Genomic DNA, 24902 nt, shown 5'->3' on the forward strand with positions numbered 1-24902 from the left:
TCTCTGTTTGTACATGGCGTAAAGGCATACCATTTGTGTAATCATAAATTTACATAGGGTAATGTTGTTTGATTCATTCTGTTATTTTTTCCCTTTCCCCCACCCCTCCCACCTCTCTTTTCCCTCTATACAGTCCTTCCTTCCTCCATTCTTGCCCCCCTCCCTAACTCTAACTCTAACCCTAACACTAACCCCTCCCACCCCCCATTATGTGTCATCATCCACTTATTAGCGAGATCATTCGTCCTTTGGTTTTTTGAGATTGGCTTATCTCACTTAGCATGATATTCTCCAGTTTATTCCATTTGCCTGCAAATGCCATAATTTTATCATTCTTTATAGCTGAGTATTATTCTATTGTGTGTATATATATATATATATATATATATATATATATATATATATCACATTTTCTTTATCCATTCATCAATTGAAGGACATCTAGGTTGGTTCCACAATCTGGCTATTGTGAACTGAGCAGCTATGAACATTGATGTGGCTGTATCTCTGTAATATGCTGATTTTAAGTCCTTTGGGTATAGGCCAAGGAGTGGGATAGCTGGGTCAAATGGTGGTTCCATTCCAAGTTTTCTAAGGAATCTCCACACTGCTTTCCAGAGTGGCTGCACTAATTTGCAGCCCCACCAGCAATGTATGAGTGTACCTTTCTCTCCACATCCTCGCCAACACCTGTTGTTGCTTGTGTTCTTGATAATCGCCATTCTAATTGGGGTGAGATGGAATGTTAGGGTGGTTTTGATTTGCATTTCTCTTATTACTAGAGATGTTGAACATTTTTCCATATGTTTGTTGATTGCTTGTAGATCTTCTTCTGTGAAGTGTCTATTCATTTCCTTAGCCCATTTGTCGATTGGCTTATTTGCATTCTTCGTGTAGAGTTTTTTGAGTTCTTTATATATTCTGGAGATTAGTGCTCTATCTGAAGTATGATTGGCAAAGATTTTCTCCCACTCTGTAGGCTCTTTCTTCGCATTGCTGATAGTTTCCTTTGCTGAGAGAAAGCTTTTTGAAACTGCTATTTTTGATGTTAAGTTTTTGAGTTATTCGTGTGTTCTAGATATTAATATTTTGCTAGAAGAGTACCTAGCATATTTTCTCCCATTTTGCAGACTCTCTCTTCATTGTTTTCTTTGCTGTGCAGAAGGTTTTTAATCTGAGGCCTTTCCCACTTACTGACTCATTTTACTCCTTGAATTTTAGGAGTGTTGTTAAGGAAGTTAGTCCCTGTCCCATATTGTTGGAATGTTGACCCACTGTTTTCTTCTAGTACATGCAGTGTTCTAGTACAGTTTCAGTGTTTTGCATCTAATTCCTACATATTTGACCTACTTTATTTTTGTGCAAGGCATCTTGTTTCATTTTTCCACATATGGATATGCAATTTCCCAGCACCATTTTCTCAAAAGACTATTTGTTCTCCAATATGTTTTTGGCACATTTGTCAAGTATCAATGACTATAGCCATGTAGGTTTGTTTCTGTCTTCTATATTATTCTATTGGTCTTCGTGTCTGTTCTGATGCCAAACCATGCTATTTTTGTCACTCTAACCCAGGTACTGTGGTGCCTCTAGCATCACTTTTCTTGCATAGGATTTCTCTGTCTACCCTGAATCTTTTCTTCTTCCATATGAATATTAGAACCATTTTTTTCTAGTTCTATGAAGAATGTCATTGGTATTTTTTTTATGTCATTGGTATTTTGAGGGGAACTGTATTGAATCTGCATATTGCTTTTAGTAATAAGATCATTTTGACCATATTATTTCTGACTACTCAAGAATATGGGAAGTCTTTCCATCTTCTAAGGTCTTCTTCAATTTCTTCACTGTTCTGTCATTTTCATTGTTGAGGTCTTTTGCCTCCTTGGTTAAATTTATTTCATTGCATTGTATTGTGAGGCTATTATTAATGTAATTGTTTTCCTGATTTTTTTCTTAGTAGGTTCATTATTGGAGCACAAGAAAGCTATTGATTTTTGTCCACTGATCTTATAATCCTGTTTCTTTGCAAAACGTACTTATCAGCTCTAGAATTTTTGGAGTTTTTGGATTTTTCTATATTAGAGTTCATATGTATAGGTATATGTATATGTATATAAAAGAAATAATTTGACTTCTTCTTTTCCTAATAGTATCCCATTAATTTCCTTTTACCTGATTCCTCAGTTTAGAGTTTCAAGAAATATATTGGAGTAGTAAGAGTAGATCCTTGTCTTGTTCCTGATTTTGGAGGAAATTCTTTCAGTTTTTTTCCACTATGATAGTGGTTCAGGGTTTGTCACATATAGGCTTTAAGATTTTGAGGTAAGGGGCTGGGGTTGTAACTCAGTGGCAGAGCACTTGCCTCACATGTGTGGGGCACTGGGTTGTTTTTTGTTTTTTTTTTAATTTTTTTATTTTTTATTGTAAACAAATGGGATACATGCTGTTTCTCTGTACATGGCGTAAAGGCATACCATTTGTGTAATCATATATTTACATAGGGTAATGTTGTTTGATTCATTCTGCCATTTTTTCCCTTCCCCCCCACCCCTCCCACCCCTCCCCTCCATCTATACAGTCCTTCCTTCCTCCATTCCTGCCCCCCTCCCTAAACCCAACTCCAACCCCAACACTAACCCTTCCCACTCCCCATTATGTGCCACCATCCACTTATTAGCGATATCATTCGTCCTTTGGTTTTTTGAGATTGGCTTATCTCACTTAGCATGATATTCTCCAGTTTCATCCATTTGCCTGCAAATGCCATAATTTTATCATTCTTTATGGCTGAGTAATATTCCATTGTATATATATACCACATTTTCCTTATCCATTCATCAATTGAAGGACATCTAGGTTGGTTCCACAATCTGGCTATTGTGAATTGAGCAGCTATGAACATTGATGTGGCTGTATCTCTGTAATATGCTGATTTTAAGTCCTTTGGGTATAGGCCAAGGAGTGGGATAGCTGGGTCAAATGGTGGTTCCATTCCAAGTTTTCTAAGGAATCTCCACACTGCTTTCCAGAGTGGCTGCACTAATTTGCAACCCCACCGGGGCACTGGGTTTGAGTCTCAGCACCACATTAAAAAAATAAGTAAAGGTATGATGTCCATTAAAAAAAAAAAAAAGATGTTGAGGTAAGTTCCTCCTATCACAAGTTTCTTCGGTATTTTGAACATGAGTGGGTTATGGCTTTTGTTGAAGGCTTTTTCGCCATCTACTGAGATGATCATGTGATATTTGTCCTTAATTCTATTTATGTGATGAATCCTTTTTATGTACTTTTGTATGTTGAATCAATCTTGCCCCCGAGATTGAAACCAACTTGATCATGGTTTACAATCTTCTTAATATGGTTCTGGATGTGGATTGCCAATGTTTTACTAAGGACTATTTGTGTCTATGTTCATCAGCTATTGGTCTATAGTTTGTTTCCTTGATGTATCTTTATCTGGTTTTAATACCAGTGATACTGACTTCAAAGAATGAATTTGGCAGTGTTCCCTCTCTATTTAATGGAATGATGTGAAGATAACTGGTGTTAGATTTTCTTTAAAAGTATGTAGAGCCAAGCATGGTGGTGCACATCTGCAATCCCAGTAGCTCAACAGGGTGGGGTGAGAGAATCACAGGTTCAAGGCCAGTTTCAGCAATTTAGCAAGGCCCTTACCAATTCAGTGAGAAACTTGTTTCAAAAATTAAAAAAGATAAAAGGCTGGGGATGTAGCCCAGTGGTATTTTCTTTAAATAAAATTATGGTAGAACTTAGCTGAGAATCCATCTGGTCCCTGGCTTTTTTACTGAAGTATTTTAATTACTGCTTCAATCTTGTTGCTTAACATTGGTCTATTTTTTTCTATATCCACCACGTGTCTAGAAATTCGTCCGTATCTTCTAGATTTTGCAATTTTAGGAATCTAAATTTTCAAAGCAGAACCTCTGGATGATCATCTGGATTTCAGAAATGTCTGTGGTCATATCTCTTTTTTCATCTCAGGGTTTGTTTATTTGAGTCTTCTCTCTCTTTTGGTTAGTTTGGCTAAGGGTTTATCAATATTGTTTATCTTTTCAAAGAACCATCTCTTTGTTGCACTGATCCTTTGTATTGCTTTATTGTTCTTCTCCATTTCACTAATTTCAACTCGAATCATCATTATTTCCTGTCTTTTACTGGTTTGGGGATTAGTTCATTCCTGTTCTTCAAGGGCCTTGAGATGTAACATTAGATTACTTGGAATCTTTTTGTCTTCATTTATACAGACACTCAGTGCTTTAAACCTTCCTCTTAGATCTGCACTCATAGTGTCTTGAGATTCTGATATGTTGTATTTCTGTTCTTGATTCAAAGAATTTACTTCCACCCAATTTCTTCTATGACCCATTACTCATTCAAAAGCATGATGTTCAATCTCCTTGTGCTAAATAAAATAGGGTCTGGTCTTTATCTTGTTGTTGGTATCTGATTCCATTCTGTTATGATCTAATAAATTGCAAGGAATTAACCTGATATATATATATATAAATTTAGTATTTGCTAAGGCTTGAATCCTAAAGTATGGTGTATTTTGGAAAAGTTTCCATATGCAACTGAGGAGAAAGTGAATTCAGTTGTTGATGAGTAAAATATTCTATTGATATCTGTTAGGTCCATTTGATTAATAGTATTTTTTTTTTTGGTCTGAAAAGTCTATTGCATTTATATCTGGATGAACTATTGATGAGAAAGGTATGTTGAAATAACCTAGTATTATTGTGCTGTATGAGGACCATGTGAGTCTTTTTATCCAGTTAGGGTGTTTTATGTAAGTAAGTGCACCAACATTTGGAGTATAACATTTGCAATCATTACAGTTTATTGTTGGATAATTCCCTTTACCAGTATGAAGTGACCTTTTCTTCTAATTTTCACTTGAAGTCTTCTTTGATGTGAGTGTAACTACTACTGCTTGATTCTCTTAATTTGCATGGCATATGTTTTTCCACCCTTTCACCTTTGACCTATGGATATGTTTGCTTCTAAGGTGATCTCTCAAGAACAAAATATGATTGGGTCTTGCTTTTTAATCCACTCAGAGATGGTTATTACTTCCTGCCATTTTGATTTACTTCTAATGTTTAATTCAGACTTGATTCTCCTTAACTTGGCTACTCCTCTAGTGAGATTCATCCATTTGTTGGCTCCATTGTTTGTTTTTCATGTCATCTGCATGTAATATTTCATGAAGTATTTTATGTACTACTGGCTTAGTAGGCATTCATTTTGTTTCTGCTTATTTTAGAAGTTTTTTTTTTTTTCATCTTCAATTATGAAGGATAGTTTTGCTGAATGTAGCAATCTTGGTTGGCAGTAATTATCTTTCAGGACTTGGTATATGTTATTCCAAATCCTCTGGCTTTTAAGAGTCTGGGCTGAGAGGAGGTAAGTCTAATTGTCTTACCTCTAAATGTGACCTGCCATTTTCTCTTGTGGCTCATAAAATTCTATCTTTAGTATTAGACATTTTAATAATTATGTATCTTGGAGAGCATCTTTTTTGATCTTGTTTATTTGGGCTTCTAAATGCTTCCTGCATTTGAATTCTCATCTCATTCCCAAAGTTTGGAAATTTTTCTGATATTATTTGAGAAGGTTGTGTCTTACCTTAGTTTGTATCTTACCTTACTGCCTTATTCAATGTCAATAATCCTTAGGTTTCACTTAATATTGTCTTGGATTTTTTTGAATAGTCTCATCATGGTGTCCTTTTTTAGGGGGAGGGTATGACTATATCACTGTTATTTCTCAACAGATAATTTTTCAAGCTTCAATATTTTCCCCTCAAAATTAAAGGAAAAACATCAAAAACTTTAAAACTGGATCACTTGGCCCTTTCTCTTCTTGTCTCCTCCCAGTTCAAAATGATGGCCAGCAAGCATCCTCTTGGGATCTGCAGTTTGCCTCAACACATTCAAGTCTTAGCCCGATCTTTGTGGTTTTAACCTTCTTGCAGAAAATTGGCTTCATCTGCCCATTGTAGCTGCTCTGTTTCTAATCATAGCGCCAATTTCCTTGGGCGTAAAGAAAATCCTTGCCCTTCTTATACTGGGTCACTTCTTGAGACTGGTGCTTGCCACACTTTTTACAAAAAGTCCTTCTGGTTTTAGGTACATTTACCATCATTACAGTAGAGGTGTCTACGCAATGAAAACCGGAGATCTCGCTACCGCAGCCTTCGCCTCACTATGCTCATGCCTCACAGGAAAGGGAGGGATGGCCAAGGTGTCTTATTATCTTTTATTTACTGCTTTGTTTCCAAGATTATATATCTTGTCTTCAAGGCCTGAAAATCTTTCTTCTGTGTGGTCTAATCTATTGATAATGCTTTCAACTGAATGTTTAATTTGTATTTTGAGTCTTTCATTTCCAGAATTTTTGTCTGGTTCTTTTTCAGAATGTCTTTATTGAAATCTTTTTTCATATTTCTACATTTTCTCTTAATTTTTTCTGTAAGTATTCTTTTAGTTCACTTACCATTTTAACCATCAACTTTCCAAATTCTTTATCTGGCATTTTCTCCACTATGGTGTCAATAGGATCAGTTGTTAAAGTGTTATGAGTTATTTGGAGTGAATTATTTCCTTGTTTTTTTCATATTGCTTGTATTTATACCCATCTTCTGGGATGATTATCTCTTCAACTGTTATGCAAGAGACTTTTTAAGGAGATTTCTATTTACTGAGTACCCCAAGCTGGGTGAATATCTAAGTGTCAATACTGCCACTTGACATGCACCTATCTCTATTCCCAGTATCTAGCACTACTTTGAAAGAAGATATCAATCCCCATTATCTGCAATCTGTTTAGAACAAAGACATATACTAATAAGACTAAAAACTTCAGTTACTGAAAATGTTCACCACTATTTCTCCAATCCAAGTATAAAATGGGAGTAATGTTCTTAAACAGGTTGATAAATTATGTATTAAACATAGTAAAATTTCTATTAAACTATATAGGGCTTGAAAAGGGATAAGAAAAAATGGGACAGAAAAAGAAAAGAGAAAAAAGGGGGGAGCCAGCAATGCAAGAAGAAAAAGAGAATTAAAGAGAAGAAAATAAAAACATGAGCTAGAAGGAAAAAAAAATGGTCCCAATTAATGCTTAAAAATATTGGAAGAGACAACCCAATTGGGTTGAGTACTGCAATGTCAAATAAGGGAGTATCTATCAATTCTAAACAACAACAAAAAAAAAAATCTGCAAGATCAAAACTGAAATTAGAGCTATTTATATTCCATGCTGAGGTATTTAAGGTGGGGATACTTCTTATTGGGTATTGATTTAGATTTCATCAGCATTTGGAATGTTTAGAAGATGACAACTCAATTTTACCTCTAAGTTCTTCTGGGTGGGGAGATAATGATCTCACCAGCAAACCCCTGATAAAAATCTAGGAGGACCCTTTGTTCCTTGGTGTGTCCAGGCATTTATGTGTCTTCTGGTGAGTCAGAGGAGACAGCCGCTAGATTAGCTGCCTCCTATGTGATTAGCATCCAGGTTTCTCCATTTGATGGTACACTCTTGTGTGCCCTATGAAAGAATAGTTCTGTGTATCTAAAGCTGTCAAATCCAGTGTGGGTTCATCCTTGTACATTTGAGGATGTGTGGGGTGTGGTGGTCTAAGGCAGATATGTGGTAGTCTAGCTGAAGTGGTACTGGGGGGCCTGAGGGAGTTGGATGGCTATTGGATTGCGTAGGTGAGTCTGTTATCTTGGCACACTGGGTGGTGGCTGGTATCTGTTGGATGTTCCACTATAAAAACCTCTTTGTGGAGTGCACTGCATTACTTATGCACAATGGTCTTTGCTGCCTGCTTAAGGTTGAACTGGCTTCTGGATGCTCCCCAGGAATGCCTTCCTATGGGCCCCCACATCTGAACATGCTTCATGTGTCCTAGCAGCTCTTGGGAGTCATGACTATGGACCCTTCCAGATATGTTTAAGTGCTACTAGGACAAGAGAACTCCTGTCCTGGTTGCTACAGTTCCAATGCCAGCCACTGGTGATTGTTATACAGCCCACATCCCCACGTCTACACATGCTTGGTGGCCACAGGTTCTACTGGTCTTTTCTATTGGGTACAATAGCACAGGGCTCAGGGCTGTCACTAGCTACTATAAGTCTCCAGGGCTTCTGACAGCAGCCCATGTCTGAATGGTTGTGGTCTTTCCCTGTGAGACCTATGTGTACAGGCCCTCTATGGGGTATCTAGGGCATAACTGTGGCATGGTGCCTCCACCTGATTGTTGCACATCAAGGAGAGTTTACCCACCACCAAGGCAAAATATCAGTTGGCCTATCTTCACCTGTGCTCCAGTGGCCAGCAACCATGAGGTTCTCAGCGCTGCTGCACTGGGATATTTTCAGTGTAGCACTCTGTGGGAGTGATTTGTTCTCAGATCAACTGTACCCCACTCCCCTTGTCCTAGGGGGAGGGAGCTTCAGCAACTTTAAGCTAGCAGGGATCCCCACAAGAACCTTCTAAATTGGATACCAGGATAATTCAGTTTTATCTGTTACTATCTAGATGGGGAGGAGCTGAATATATTTAATTTTTACTAGAGAAGCTGGCTAGTTGTGCTCTCTACAAAATGCCTGCACTGCCTGGCAAAGTTTTCTGCCAACAACTTGAGCTGAACTGTGTGATATCCTTTTATTGTATTTGCCACTCTTAGTCCATTTTAACTTGATCTGCCTTTTGTTTCAATTGGTATTAAGGAAATAAGCTTGTGAACTTTGCCTCTCTCTGTCACCCTTTGTTATCCCAAACTCCTGATCCCATCTTGATCAGGGTTGGTTCAGTGAATTATTTTCTGCTCCAGTAACCAAAGTCCAAATCCCTTCAAGTCTCAGCTATCTACTGAGTTTTAGAATAGTCCCTCTACCACCCACTCCCCTGGTCAGCTGCTTTGATTCTGAGCTGTAGAGGAGTCAAAGGTTGCTGCCTAGATTAATGCTGGTTGTTGACTGAAGAGTTATAGAGTTCACTGGGATGAAGGATCCCAGCTATCACTGAGGGTAAAAAATAAAATCAAGAAATTCAGTGTAAGTTTACAGAGGAATACACTTCTTCCTCAATTCATCTTTCAGAATGCTTATAGGTAAATTAATACATTAGAACAATCTGGAAAATTTGACCAGTCCAAAACAAAAAAATTGAAAAACATATCAGAGGATTCCCCGAAGTCTACTCACCTAATATTTATAAGCTTCACCCATGCACATAGATTCTGATAAGTTTGGTAGGGTCCATCCTTTAAGGAAAACTAAGGATCACAGGGCATTTTTTAAAAGCCCCAAACAAAAAAGGTGAAAGCTGAAATGAAAAACTGAAGAGGTTTGTAAAATAAACTAAAGTGGAGATAAAGAGAAGCATACTGTTTGGCCGTAGTACTCAGATATTTGATAAAACTTTATTTCTGGTAAGATGTTTTTCAGGTGAGATTAACATTTAAATCAGTGGATTCTAAATACTGTGGGTGGGCTTCATCCAAGCATTTGAAGACCTTAATAAAACAAAGACTGTTCTCCTGCATACAGAAAGGAATTCTGATAGCAGAGTGCCTCTGGAATGTTTTGGTCAGGGTTCTCCATATAAAGATTTATTATGAGGTACTGGTTCATATAATTATGGAGACTGAGATCTATCAACTACAAGTTGCAGACCCAGGAAAGATAGCTGGTTGTATAGTTCAAAAGTCTGAGAGCCAGAAATGGAGTAAATTCCAGTCTAAGTTTGAAGGTCAGAAAAATAGGTGCACTGAGATCAGGAAAAGATCTGTGCTTGAGCTCAAGCAGGCAGGAAAAGAGCAAATTTAACCCTCCTCTGCTTCTTTTTCCTCCTCCAGTAAGGCCCTCAATGAATTAGGTGATACCCATCCCTGGTGGAGAGAACCATCTGCTTTACTTAGTGTTATGGTCTAGATATGTAGTGTTCCCAAAAAACCTCATGTGTGAGATAATGCAAGAAGGTTTAGAGGTGAAATTATTGGGGTATGAGAGCCTTAACCCAATCAGTGAATTAATTCCCTGACAGGGCTTACTGAGTGGTAACTGTAGGCAGATAGGATGTAGCAGGTGGGTGATTAGGGATATGCCTTTGAGGTATGTATTTCATCTGTGTTCTCTCTCTCTCTCTCCCCCTCCCACCATCCCTCCATGTCTGTCTGTCTCTCTCTGTGTCTGTGTGTCTGTCTGCCTCTGTGTGTGTCTCTCTCTCCTTCCTAATAACGTCCAGAACCACGTTCTCCACTACACTCTTCTACCATGATGTCCTGCCTTATCTTGGGCCCTGAGTATGAACTAAGACCTCTGCAACAATGAACCCCAACTAAATTTTTCCTCCTCAAATTGTTCTTCTCAGTTCTTTTGGTCACGTGGTGAAAAAGCTCACAGACACACTCAGTCCACCCATTCAAATTCTAATATCTTCTAGAACATACTTAGACATACAAAAAAAATTATGTTTAATTATGCAGGCATTCCTTAGGCCAGTCATATTGACATAGGCAGTTCATCATCCTAGATATGAACTGCTCGTCTTTCCTGCCTCTCCACTCTATAGACTTAACTTGCAGATTATACACTTCCAAGCCCTTCACAATCATGAGGTAATTTCTTAAACTCAACTAAACCCCCTTCTAGTAAATATGTATGTGCATACTATACCTGTATGTTTGTATAAATGTGTGTCTGTGTGTGTGTGTGTGTTAAAAATACATACATATATGGTTCTTTTTCTCTAGAAAACCCTGATACAAAAGGACAGCAGGAAAAATAATAAAGCTGAAAGACACAGCCAGAAGATCAATATCTAAGTAATAGGAAATACAAAAAGAGGGGAAAAAAAAAAAGAGTTGACTAAATCAAAGAAATAAATTTAAAAATTAACCCAGAACTAAATGACATGACTTTCTAAATTGACTGGGCCCACAGAGTATCAAGCAAAATAGGTAGAAAATACTCACATTACTTACTTTACACGCTAACAAAACTGCCCCCCAGTAAGGTCAAAACTCTTATTTGTAGTGATTGACCTATAATTTCAACTGCTGTTCTATAAAATTCCTTGGGTTCCAGGAATACTTCTAAGAACAAGGAATAGTAAAGTGGCAAGAGTAGGCAGGACTATATAGGTCATCAACTTCTGTTTCATTTATAGAATCCCTACTTTTTTCTTATATTTTAGATTTTTGGATAAGATTTACTTTTACATCAGTTATTTGTTTAGCTGTATATATATAAGGTATTTCATATAATGTTGATAGACCCACACAGTGAAATAATTAACTAAAACCAAGAAAATTAACATTTACATCATCTCATATGTCACAGTGCATGTCTGTGGGCATAAGAGTGGTACAAGGTACCTAATCCTTTATGAAATTTCAAGTTTACAATATTATGAACTATAGTCTCCTTGCTTTTCATTAGCTCTCTAGGTTTATTTATTCTACATAATTAAAAATTTGTACCATCTCCACACCCTTCACCACAGTAACCACCTTTAATCTGTTTCTATGCACTCAATTTTTGTTTTATTTTGTTTCATTTCATTCCACATAAAAGTGAAATCATGGATTATTTTTCCTTCTGTGTCTGGCTTATTTAACTTAGCATAAACATCCTCTAGATTCTTCCATGTCATGGCAAATGGCAGTGCCTCCTTTTTAAAACCAAAAAATATTTTATTATTTTTTATCTATTCATCAATGGACACTCCAGTTGCTTAATATCTGGACTTGTGAATAAAACCTGTTTCGTTTTGCTCCAAAATACACAGAATCATCCTGATGCAAATTCTAAATGAGTTTCCCATGAGCAACATTACATCTCTTTCTGGTGGTTCATGCCACACCCTTTCCCCAGGTCCCAACAATGACATCTGGAATATTATGCTGTGTATTTCAGGCTTTTGTGACCTAGTCTGAAATTTGGGAAAAATGTGCCTTAAGATACTGGCAAGAGGGATTCAAGAGAATGGATTTGAGGAAGGCTGAATTTCTAGATGCTCTGTGGCAGCAGGAGTACCACTTCTCAGTGAGGTGTGTGAAAAAGGATTCCACTAAAATTCAGTATTGGACCCAAGCTGGTTGTGGCAGTGGTGCTGGTTCAGCACAGAGAGAAGGGATAACAGAGTGAGAAACAATGGATAGTGTTGATACAGAAAAACCTATACATGGGAAACTCAGTCTGAACTTAACTGATTCAGAAGTTGCACTGTGACTGGTGTTTGATAAGTATTGTTTCTCAACTGGAAAATGGAGAGTTGAGGGCAGAACCATCTTGAGGCGCCCACACTGCCATCACTGTCATACCATCCTGGCAAGCACCTACCATGTGGCCTAGGGAGTACCTAGCAGAATGTGAGTGAAACAGGCACAGAGAGGATTGTACTCGGGGGCATCCAAGTTAGAAACTTTTACTTTGAGTCTGGCAGCTCAAAGAACCAGCTGAAGCAGATTGGGAATCAAAATAGGTGTGAATACTCTCAAGAGCGAAGCCTTGGTAGGCTGTGTTAATGGGCAGAAGAGTGGATTCAGAATTGGCTCCCCTGCCCCACAACATTCCTGGGAGATTCAGACTCCCAGCAAATTGGCATCTGCCAGGCCTAGGGGTGGTTGATCTAATCTCTCCAGAGCAGACACCACCCAACAAAGTCCCTAAGGTCTGATTAGAGCTAAACCCAAGAATTCCCCTCACAGAACTCTATAGCAGCCCCACCCTGGGAGTACATCCTTCTTTCCAGACAAAACTCTAATCGAAAGTACTTCCCATTCAATCCTACCTTATACTAGTGAGAAGAGAACCTAAAAGTTATTTCAACCAGCTTCAGTCTTAGGACACTTCAACTGGCAGCTTGGTGAGCAACACACAAAAAAGGAAAGGATTGATAGCCACCAGACCTTGATGGCTCTCTCAGTACACAGTCCAAGAAGAAACGGAAAGAAGGACAGATGGGCATAGGCAGTGAGTATCCATTCTTATCAATGCTTTTGACCACCTCTGTGAGAACAGTTCTTTCATTTTTCATTAAGAAATTCCAGCAGCTCAGGAGGCTAAGGCAGGAGGATTGTAAGTTCAAAGCCAGTCTCAGTAATATAGTGAGGCCCTAAGCAACTTAGAGAGACCCTATCTCAAAATAAAAAATAAAAAGGGCTGGGGATGTGATTCAGTGGTTAAGGAGAGACCCTGGGTTCAATCCCCAGTACCAATTAAAAAAAAAAAATTTTTTTTTACATAAAAAAGATTGTTTTTTGCTTGTTTATTCTTGTGCTGATTGGTTTATGGACACGAATATTTACATGTTTCTTTTTTCTCATTTTAGCATTTTTTCAAATGTTATTTCCCTTGCCTTTTGAAGGTTAGAGGTTTTAGTTGGTTTATTTTGGTTTGGTTTGTTTCTGTTTGTTCTCTTGTTTCTTTCTCTCTTTTCTTCTCTTGCTAATACACAAATTGTCTTGGTCTGTCTCCCTTTACTTTGTTTTTCCCATTTTTTTCTCCTCCTCCTTTATAGCCATCACATGCTAAACATCTCTTCTGCATTTTCACTGCTCACTTTTTGAACATTATAAATTCTCTTATGCCTTTCCATTACATTTTCTTTTCTCTTAATGAACTGTATTCTTACCATCTTTTAGAACAAATTGGTTTATATAACTCCTGTCCCCACCATTCATGTTGTTGTGATTATTACCTCTGTGGATAACACAGTTGACACCTCATGTTTGCCTTAATGCCAGTTACAGTTCATGGTTATTCACTGTTTTTGCTATTAGCAATTGTTGAGCCCACCATTCCTATTTATCAGTTCTATTGGTTGTTTTCTTCCATTCTTTGAGGTACTGATAACCTATGGGGACATAAGTTCACAGGGTAAAGACTCTGCTGCTGAACTAAACTCTGCCAAAAATAGCACACTTGGCTCTACACACAAATTAATGACACTCAAACTTCAGCTATACTTTAATACAAAGAACAGAAGAGATAAAAAGCCAAACTAATGACAGGCCTCAAGTAGGAAAAGCTAGAGGTGGGCCTTTGGGTCTCACTCAGACATTCACTGTTAACAGCAAAAAGAGAATTAACACAAAGGTTATGTACGTCACACCTACAAGGGGATCTCAATCTAGACAATTTGACAAGAGAGGGCCTAAAAAGGTCCACACATAAGAGGAATAAATCCAACCAGGAAGGTGAAAGACATCTACAATCAAACTACAGAACATTGAAGAAAGAAATTAAGACACAAAAAGATGGAAAGACCTCCCATGCTCACAGATAGACAGGATTAATACTGTTAAAATAGTTATACTACCTAAAGTAATATACAGACTAAATGCAATCCCCATAAAAATACCAAAGACGTTCTTCACAGAACTAGAAAAAATAGCACTAAAATTCATTTGGAATAATAAAAGAGTCAGAGTAGCCAAAACAATTTTAAGTCAAAAAAGCAAGCATGACTTCAAATTATAGTAATAAAAGTTGCCTGGTACATACACCAATGGTATATGAATACAAGACACAGAGGCAAACCAAAGACAAACCCACAAAGATACAGTCATCTGATCCTTGACAAAGGTACCAAAAACTCACTGGAGAAAACACAGCATTTTTAACAAATGATGCTGGAAAAATTTGTTATCTTTATGCAGAAGAATGAGACTAGACCTTCATCTCTCACCCTGCATAAAAACCAACTTAAAGTTAATCAAAGACTAGGAATTAAACCAGAAAGTGGAAATACTAGGGAAGAATATTGGCCAAACTATATTATTATATTATGTGCATGTATAAATATGTAACTATAAATCCCACCATTAGTACTATAATATACCCCCAAAAAAAGTAGAAGAAAAAAAAAAAAAAAAAAAAAAGATCCAGGCAAGCAACTTTTAAAAACTTTTGGAAGATGTCCTGTATTCTTAAATAGAGGCTCTCTATGTCTAATGAATGAAAGCAATTTCATTTATTAATGTCTTCAGGTCATTGATAATTAATGCAAAACTAGTCTGTTAACCATATAACTACCTGAGTTTTCAGGAAATAATTCATGTATTTATTAATTATTCTTCACTAACTGAATGGTTGTCTTACATAAAAATCTGTCTTCAGAGAGCAGCTTGTGATTTCTCCACTGGTCTTTTTTTTTTTTTTTTTTTTTATGGTGCTGGGGATTGAACCCAGGGCCTTGTGCTTGTGAGGCAAGCACTCTACCAACTGAGCTATATCCCCAGCCCTTCATTTACTACTTTGAAAACATTATTTCTCTTTTAAAATATACAAAAGGACTAGTGAAATTCTGAAAGTGGATGAGGCGCCAACAAGAAAAAAGTAAATGAAAGAGCACTAAAAATAACTTTGGTCTATTTTATAAATCTCTCTAGAGTCTGGATTTATTAGTAGGTTAAATCCCTTGATATACACGTTTATCAGGTTAGGAGAGTAGTAAGCTAAGATAACAACAGATATAAATGAAAATTTACCATAGCTTTATTTCAAAACTATATTGCATTCTAGCCAGGCAGGGTGGCACATGCCTATAATCCCAGCAGCTCAGCGGGCTGAGGCAGGAGGATCATGAGTTCAAAAGCCAGCCTCAGCAAAAGTGAGGTGCTAAGCAACTCAGTGAGACCCTCCCTGTCTCTAAATAAAATACAAAATAGGGCTGGGGTTGTGGCTCAGTGGTCAAGTGACTGAGTTCAATTCCCAGTCCCCCCCCTCAAAAAAAAAAAAAAAAAAAGTAGCATCCAAATGAACATTGTTACTTTGCTATTTACAAAGTAAGTTTTGATGTAGTTAAAAGTATCACACTGATACACATGAATATTTCAGGTTTTTATTTAAACATGACTAAAGCCATCCTTAATGGCTGCCTAATCATCCTAATTACTCTGGAATTACTATAAAAATACCAAGTAACACAAAAGTTCTGTGTTATTCCAGATATAAATGAAACACATCACTTCTATTTTTCCATTCACAGCTATTGAAGAACAATATCTAAATATGCAGTAGCTACTAGAATACAATTATACATTGTATTCAAATTTTAAAAGTAGCATGGCACTTACTTAACACATTATCTGATATACCCATGTTTAGAACAAAGAAAGAAGACCACTATGGCTACAGACAATTTTAACATAGAGGTCTGAGCCAAGTCTTGAAAAGTGGGTAAGGATAAGAGAAAGAAGTTCCAAACAAGAACATGAAAACTTAAATATATATTAAAAATCTTCTTAAGTCGAAAAACTTCTAGCAAATAGTTTTGCTAAATGCAGTTTTTATAAGAAAATGATGGGAAATAAGATTAAGTATGTAGATTATCCAAAGAACATACAGAAAGATATAGGTAGAAGTATAATGGGACGGTAAGGTATAACTTTACAACATTAAATAGCTATACATATGAAGTTCGTGGCACAGTTATCTGGCACATAAGGTAAAACAAATATTCAGTCAGTATTAACTAAAACTTTCAAATGTTACTTTCTGTAGTTTGGGCAGCTAGTAAATATAACTACACTGATAAAAAAAATTTGCAGTTAAATGTTCCTATTTATTTCTTAATTTCAATACATAATTTTACCACAAGGCCTTCAATATTATTCAAAAGGTACATCTCTATATCCTGTACTTTGAATCTGTGAACAGAAATATAGCTTGGTCTTTCCCCAGCCAATGGTAACCTTTCCCAACACTCTCTAAGGCTAGAGTTCTACAAACAGGACTTTCTGACCTCCAAAGAGATAAAAGTTTTATCAAGGAGGAGGTTTATATAAAAGATGAACTTATAGTCAGGTCTGTCTCTTCTTTAACCTGTGATTGTTCAGCTCTGACCCTGAGTTATTGGTGGGAGTAGGGGTGCACTGAGTAGGACAAGCTCAGTCCTAGCCCTCCTCATCTTTTTCCTTTTCGGTCCTGGCTTCAGCAATTCTCGGTTTCTTTAATTTGCCACATACAGTGGGTAAACAGGGAGCAAAGATGAAAGATTTGCAGAACTGTTTTCTGATTTGTTCTCAGTTTGGACATAAGAATGCTCAAAAGCCAAAGATTGATATCATAGATGGTCTTTCATTTTTTCATGATATTTTAGAGCTCAAAAGGCCATAAGATATCATTGATGATGATGACACCTCGTATTTATATAGGCTTTTACAAAGCACTCTTAAAAACATCATCTCACATTAATAACAACAAAAGCCATATGCGATCAACTAGTTTAGTTCTCTTTATAAATGAGAGGACTTACTGAAGTCAAAGAGATTAAATGACTTGGTCAGTATCACTAATGATAGCAATAAAATGCTAAATACATTGTGTACATTATCTCATTTAAACCATATAGCAACCTTAGAAGAAAATAATACTAAGAATTATCTTACTTTGAAGTTGAAAAAACTAAGATTTAAAAAGACTGAGAGACGGTATAGAGGAAAAAGAGACGGTGGGAGGGGTGAGGGGGAAGGAAAAAAATAACAGAATGAATCAAACACCATTACCCTATGTAAATGTATGATTACACAAACAGTACGCCTCTACTTCATGTACAGAGAAACAAGATGTACCCCATTTGTTTAAAATAAAAATAAATTTTTAAAAAAGACTGAGAAATTTGACTAAGTTCACACAGCTAATACGTAGCAGAACTGAGATTCAAAAAAATACTGATTCAAAACCCTATCCAGTTAACCCCTACACTATGCTGGGGTTTTTTGGTTTGGTTTGGTTTGGTTTGGTTCGGTTCGGTTCGGTTCGGTTCAGTTTGGTTTGGTATTGAGGATTGGAACCAGAGGTTCTTAACAACTGAGCCACATTCCCAGCCCTTTTTATTTTTTGAGACTTGTAGTGAACATTGTAACTCAATTCTTCTGAATCTTATCCTAGTCCAATGTGTACCCCACAGCCATCTGTTAAATTTAGTGAGGTATTCAAATAGAAATCTAATAAACATTACATTTGTTTTCTAATACATTAAAATATCTGACGCCCTTAAAAATCTAATGTTACAGATTTTGGATTCATCTCTGGTCATAAAAATAAAATCTTTAATTATATATGATGACATACATTAGTAAGTAAAATAATTATAGTATTCCTTTTATCAATGCAGCACCTCAGCAATTTTAAATAACTTTTATAAACTGTATGCACAGAATTCATTTCAAGAGAAAAAAATCATGGCACTTTGTTATATTCTTGCAGGTCTCCCTGCCCTAAGATCAGGATTATTTATAAAGAATATAAAAAAGCCAAATAGCATCTCTTAAAATTTTGGTTTTAGGAAATAAAGATAGATTTATAAGCAAACAGTATTAATGTCCTTGCTTTTACGATCTATCCTCAGGGAATTTCAAAGCACTTTATAAATGATAACAGTTTTAAAATGCTTCTAGGACATGGGTTGGTTAACCAAAGTATAGTAAGAATAATGGTAATTTAAAATTAATTTTCCATGCACAAATTAACAAAATATTTAATATTTATTTAGAGAGCTATAATATGCAGAAACTTTTCAAATATTATTATAATCCTGAAAGGTAATCAGGGTAGATTATATTATTCTCATCTTTAAATTAAGGAAGACCTTTAATTCATAATGGATACTTGTCTCACTCAGGTAATATCACAGTAATCACTATGCTGAGCCAGGATTGGAACCCTGGTCTCTGATTCCTAGGTCCTCATTTCTTATATAGAAGGAATGTTTAGTTAATATTTGATAAATGAATGTATACATGAGTCGGTCAGATCTCACCTGAAGGAAAGGATGAATCTCTAAATTCCAACCCATACTTTACCACTATATAACTTAATCCCTCTAACTGCACTTTTCATGTCAGAAGAATGAGGCTTTCCCTTCTAAAAGTATAATTATCCTCAGAAAAAGCAAGTTATTTTCAAGTTGATATATAGCAGACAGGAAAAATTAGTAATAATTTTCCTAGATAAAAATTACAAATCAAAAAACAAAAGTATGTTCTTAGAAATATCCCAGTAAACCCAAATGCTATAACCTTTATTTAACTTAGTCATAGCACAGCTAGAGAACAATTGTTACATATACTAGGCACACTTTTGAATGGAGTCATTTATACTAAAAATGGAAAAAAGAATTCCACCACTCAGCCCATATATGATTTTGCATCTATTAAAGTAGAAAAATATCAGATTCTCACAACTGTCAGTCTGTGCTATCAGACTTCACATTTAGCAATTATCTTGATGCCAGCTGTCCCCACAAGTTCATTCTGAATTGAATATGCCCTAGAAAAATATTAGATCTAAAATTTCAAGTGATCTGCAAAACATAGTGATAAGAATAGATGGCCTCTACTAGAATAGGCATGCACTGTGGGAACACCCAGAATCCTGTGATGGACATCAGTCATTTCTGCCTTCCCCCCAGAATTATTCCAGGTCTCCTTATAAAAATTCCAATTACTGTTTGAATAACACCCCTTCCCACACTCTCAGTATATGGGAAATACATAGGATCCTCTCACATCGCTTAACACAACCTGAAATGAACATTAAGACTTCTGATGACAGTATCAATGCTTTCCAGAATATCACACTCTTACAGTGAATACTTACTGTTTTGTCTGCCTACCACGTCATTCCCTTTTAATGGCACAGCAGTTAATGGCTGGGGCTCTGCCTGCATTTGAAACCTGTTTCCACAACTTCATACCTATGCAACTTAACTCACTTAACTTCTCCATGCCTCATGCTGTAAAATAAACATTCATTCACATATTCAACATATATGATCATATATAATTAAAATCAATTATTGGGTATGTTAAAACTCATGGATGTTCAGGCCACACTCAAATTCTTAGGAGTAGAACAGGCATCTGTATATTTTTTTTTAAATCAAGGATCTTAGGGATTGTGGCTTATACCCAACTTTGAGGACCTTTAACTAAAACATGAAATGATCAATTCCAAAAAGTTGTTTGCAACTTGGGATGAAGTAAGTCTGGTTTCAATTCAATTAAACCTAATTCAATTAAAGGGTGTGTCAACTGACAGGAAGTGAGGCAAAACCAAGATTGGCAGGGGAAAAAAAAAACTATAATTATCTAATTATTTGTATCATTACATTCACTTCATCATTATGTGCCACTCAAAATTCACTCTAATGCTACTTTACTCTTTGTACCCTTTTGTCCAAACAATGCCTTTCTAAAAAAGTAATACATAATGAGCAGAAATTTGCGCTTATGATATTTTTCAGGGGAAGACTGGTTACAATCACAAATGGTGATCATTTTTGTTTCACACCTAATTTAACTCCTTATCTACAGGCTAAGCTTTTGTCAGAGTATTCAGAGAACTAAAGGTCATATTCATCTCATCACCCTCCCTTTTACTTTATTTTTATTTATTTATTTATTTATTTTTTTAGTGGAAAAGCATCTTTGGGTTTAATCCCCATTAACAACAAAAACGACAAGAGCAAACCAACAAAACCCCTGCAACTGTTTGGCTTAATGCTCAGAGGCAGAGGTGGCAGCCCTGGCCCTATTGCTGTGTGGCAGAGTAATGCCCTGGGTGTCGTGCAGTGCCTCTGTGCCTGAGCCATGCGCTGACCCACCCCAGGCTGGAATTGTATGCCAGTGTCCACACTGGCGTGAGGAGTTGGGGACGGCTCTACCTCTGTGATTCAGGCCCCTGTGCGTTGCCCCTGTGAGGCTCTGCGGTGTCCTTGCCCATGGTGGTTCTCTGACTGGACCACACAAATTGCAGACCAGGTGGGGTGGCCGTGTGCACAGAGTGCTGAGAAAGAAGTGTGGGGTGGAGCCGCCATGTGTTGGGCACCAGGAAGCAGCCCCTCGTTGGGCTCAGTGTCCTCAAGGTGTGTGATGGAGGGGGCAGCCCACATCACTCCAGTGCCCTGGGGGCCACTGTTGTATTGTCTCAGGGTGAATCTGTCCTCATCTCCTTCAGTAAGCGTGGGCCACACTCTCCTCCTTTCCTAAACTCACTCCTAACCCTCTGATGAGTAGACTAGAACTTTACAAATTTTTAAGTCATGCTTCTTTGTTGACTAAAATTCTCACCTTTGACTCTCTTCTCCTGTTTTATGAGAAGCATTCAAAAGCACACCAAGCTCCATCTTCAGCACAGAGCTGAGAAATGTGTTCAGCCAACATGTCTCTCTTTGCTCCCAGGTCCTCTCTGCCATGAAACACTGGGGCAGAGCAGTTAGGTCAGTCTTGGCTGTCCTGTAGCAAGGCTGACCCCTCCTCCTGTGTCCAGTCATGCTCCTCACTCCTGTCTAACACTGACCAGAGTGGCCTCACTGCCCATATGTCATAGGCAGCCTGCAGCAGCCTGAGGCTTTCTGCAAGTCTTTTCTTCCTGAGCATGTGCAGAGTCACCCTTGAAGGTGACAAAGGTGCTTTGATGGTCCCCACTGCAGTCAGGTACCAGGAACCCCTCTTGTGCCCTGCTGTGTGCTTTTTTTGGAGTCTGGTGTTAGCAATGGCTCTGCCAAGTCAGTTAAGAAGAACCCCACCCTCAATATCTGATTACCCTGGTTATTTGATGAAGTCTCTTCTTTCCCAGTACACCCAGGTGGCTTGTGGTCTTTCTGGCCTGCCTTTGTCAGACTCCTATTGGTTCAGTTTAGCCAGAGTCCCCCTCATTTCTGCTGCTTCAGGTCATTGTGCTAGTCAGCTTCTTGATGCTGTGACCAAAATGTCTGTCATGAACAATGTAGAGGAGGAAAAGTTTTTTGTCTCACTGTTTTGGAGGTTCAGTCCATAGTTGGACAACTTTATTACTGTGGACTGAAGGTGAGAAGGTTGTAGCAGAAGCATATGGCCAAGGAAAGCTGCTCAGTTAATGGCAGTCAGGAAGGAGGGAGAGTGGGTGGAGGGCAGGCCAAGGGGCCAAGGTGTAGTCCCCAAAGGTGCACCTCCAGTGACCTGCTTCCTCCAGCCACCCCCTCTGCCTGCATTGACCACCTAGTAGCCCATTTAAGTAATTAATCCAGCAAGTGAATGATGACACTGATTAGGTCACACCCACAGCTCCCATGATCTGACCACTCCACCTCTGAAGGTCCCTGCACTGTCTCACATGTGAGCTTTGGTGGACATCTCATGTCCACACCATTCATCCATTGTGCATTCATTGATTCTACCTGCCCCTTGGCTACAAAGCCCCCTGTCCATGCAGTTTTAAGGGCTGAGCCCAATCTTTTTTGCCCACTGAAAAACCTAGTGGCTGTGGTCCCTGTACCTGTCATGTCCTGAATAATTCACCTTGTGATACTTTAATAAGTATCATTGATTCCTTTATGTTCTTTCCCTTTCCCCACTTTCTCTTGGTGCTGGAGTCTGAATCCAGGGATGCTCATCCACTAAGCCACATCCCCGATCCTGTTTATTTTTCATTTTGAGAGAGGGTCTTGCTACGTTGCTAGGGATGGCCTTGAATTTGTGATCCTCTTGCTTCAGCTTGCAGAGTTACTGTACCTTTGCACCTGCTTTTTTCTTTAGCAAAGGTCTATGTGTGGCAATGTGGGCTTTCTCCAGCACGCACCTCTCAACTCCTTGGGTCTCTAACCTTCACTCATCTCCAAAACACACTTTACATGTTTGTTACAGTCAGTCCACTCCTACTACTACTTGTCTTGGCACATTCGGGTTTCTGCAACAAAACCCACATGGGGCAGCTCTTAAACAACAGAAATTCACATCAGGCTTCTGGAGGCTGGTAATCTAAGATCAAGACACTGCAGATTTGGAGACTGGTCTCCCCATTGTTCTTCACCTGGTGGATGGGGCAGGGAGCCCTCTGGACCTTTGTATACGGCACTTCTAAAGCATCCATTCTCCTGACCTAGGATCTCCCAAAAGCCCCTCCTGATAACATGGCATTAGGGTTGAGGAGTCAACGTGAATTTGGGGCAGGCAAACATTCAGACTATAAAAAGGTGGGAGAGGGTTCATTTGGGGTGGTGCCACCCCCAGGCCAGTGTCTGCTGGAGTTGTGCTGGGAAATCTCTGAGGACAGGGATAGATGACCCTATGATCCAGGTCAGAGACCAGTTCCTGCCCAGCACACGCGTTGACCATGACTGAGCCCTGCACTTGCACACCCTCCTTCTGGAGGCTGCCTGTGCCCTGCTGTGGTATAGATGAGTGTCCACCCAGAGGCCCATGTATTGAAGTTGGTCCCCAGTTGGTGAAGCTATTAGGAGGCAGGCCTGGAGGGAAGAGGTGAGGGCTTTGGGGACCTGGCCCTTCCTGTCTCTTTTCATCCCAGCTGCCATGAGGTGCTCAGGCCTCCTCTGCCACACACTTCCACCATGATGTGCTGTGCTGCCACAGGCCAGAGCTTCATGGTCAGATAACTGTGGACTGAAACCTCTGAAACCTTTCCTTCTTGTGAGCTGTTAATCTCAGGTATTTTGTCACAGAAATGGAAAGCTGACTTTTATGCCTTTCTTGTGCAGTACACAGGCCCAAAGGTGAACACAAGGATAATGGTGATTAGCGGGGCCCATAAGTGGGAGGAGGGAGGGGAACCACTCCTGTAACCAAGTCCAGAAGAAATTAAGAGTAGAGTTCAGTCCTACGATGTTCCACATCTTCTTGTAGGTTTTTGATTTTATCTTGTACAATGCCAGAGCAGTCGGCATAGAAACAGCACTCTTCACCAAGGAACAGGCAAAGCCCTCCTTCCTTCGCCATTGCAGGATGACAGCGGCCAAGGAATCAAGTTGAACCTGTAGATCTCAGATGGTAGAGCCGGTGTCCGATTGGCCTGTTGGCAACTTCGTCTTCCTCACACAGGGCACCAGTTGTTGCTCCCTGTCAGGGAACAAGGTCTGATGTACCTCCTTAGGGCCCGCCTGATGAGAATACAGGGCCTAGCAGGCTGATGAGTGTCGGCGGCAAAGGAAACGCAGCAGAGCCGGGAGGTCTGTCAGTTCACAAGACACAGCAGGAATCTCCTCCCTTTTACTTTAAGATACCTCTGGGATAGGCTAGCATACATTTTCATTACTCTCTAGTCTTAAAGTTGATTAATAATAATCATAATTAATAATATCTGTATATTTCATTCTAACATTTACAAGTACTGGATTCAAAGTAAAACTCAGTAAAAGAATCTGGTACAATTGTTTTTTAAATAATACATTTTACTTTTGTATTTTTTTCCTTCATACATTTCCTTATTCTAGCTCTGCTTTCTATTTAACAAATATTTACTGTAGGCCACAAATATTGCCAATGAGTATGAAATGCAACAATAAATAAAACAGTCACTTCCCTTTTGGAAAGTAAAGTCCAGAAAAGAAAAATATATATACAAACAAGGTAATAAATAATTTGAATTGTCAACTTGATTGGATTAAGAAATGATGATTAAGAGGCTTCTGGGTGTGTCAATGAGGGTGTGTCTAGGAATGACTGCAATGTGGGATAGTGAACTGAATTGAAGGCACTCCCTAAGACAGCACTGCCCAATAGGATGGAATAAAAGGTGGGAAAACAAGGAAGCAGAATGCAGATGCAAGCTCAGCTCTTCTGACTCTCACTTCTTCACTTTTCCAAAGTAGATTCTGCCAGTGATTCTCCAGGTTGTTTCCAGAAACCCTGGTCTTAGACTAGGATAGTACTGTTGATCTTTCTTGTTCTGAGGCTTCTGCATCTTTAACTGCACAGCTGCTGGTTCTTCCAGCTCTCCAGCTGCAGATGGTCATATATAAATTCCCCTTTTATAATCATACTTCCTGTTGATTCTGTTCCTCTAGAGGACCCTGACAAATACAAACAAATAACTCCATGGGAATGTGCCATATTATAACAAAGATATTCACAAGGT

The 24902-nt window shown here is 38.4% G+C and overlaps 1 protein-coding gene and 1 pseudogene across 12 annotated transcripts in view; both read right to left on the reverse strand.

The window, feature by feature from the left end:
* The window catches only part of Anks1b (ankyrin repeat and sterile alpha motif domain containing 1B), a 1141006-nt gene that overhangs the window by 1028324 nt on the left and 87780 nt on the right, over positions 1–24902 (reverse strand). The gene's annotated exons all lie outside the window — the stretch shown is intronic.
* On the reverse strand, positions 5642–6165 carry LOC124982032 (60S ribosomal protein L36a-like; annotated as a pseudogene).

The sequence above is a fragment of the Sciurus carolinensis genome, chromosome 4, assembly GCF_902686445.1.
Source record: "Sciurus carolinensis chromosome 4, mSciCar1.2, whole genome shotgun sequence".
NCBI classification, from domain to species: Eukaryota; Metazoa; Chordata; class Mammalia; order Rodentia; family Sciuridae; genus Sciurus; species Sciurus carolinensis.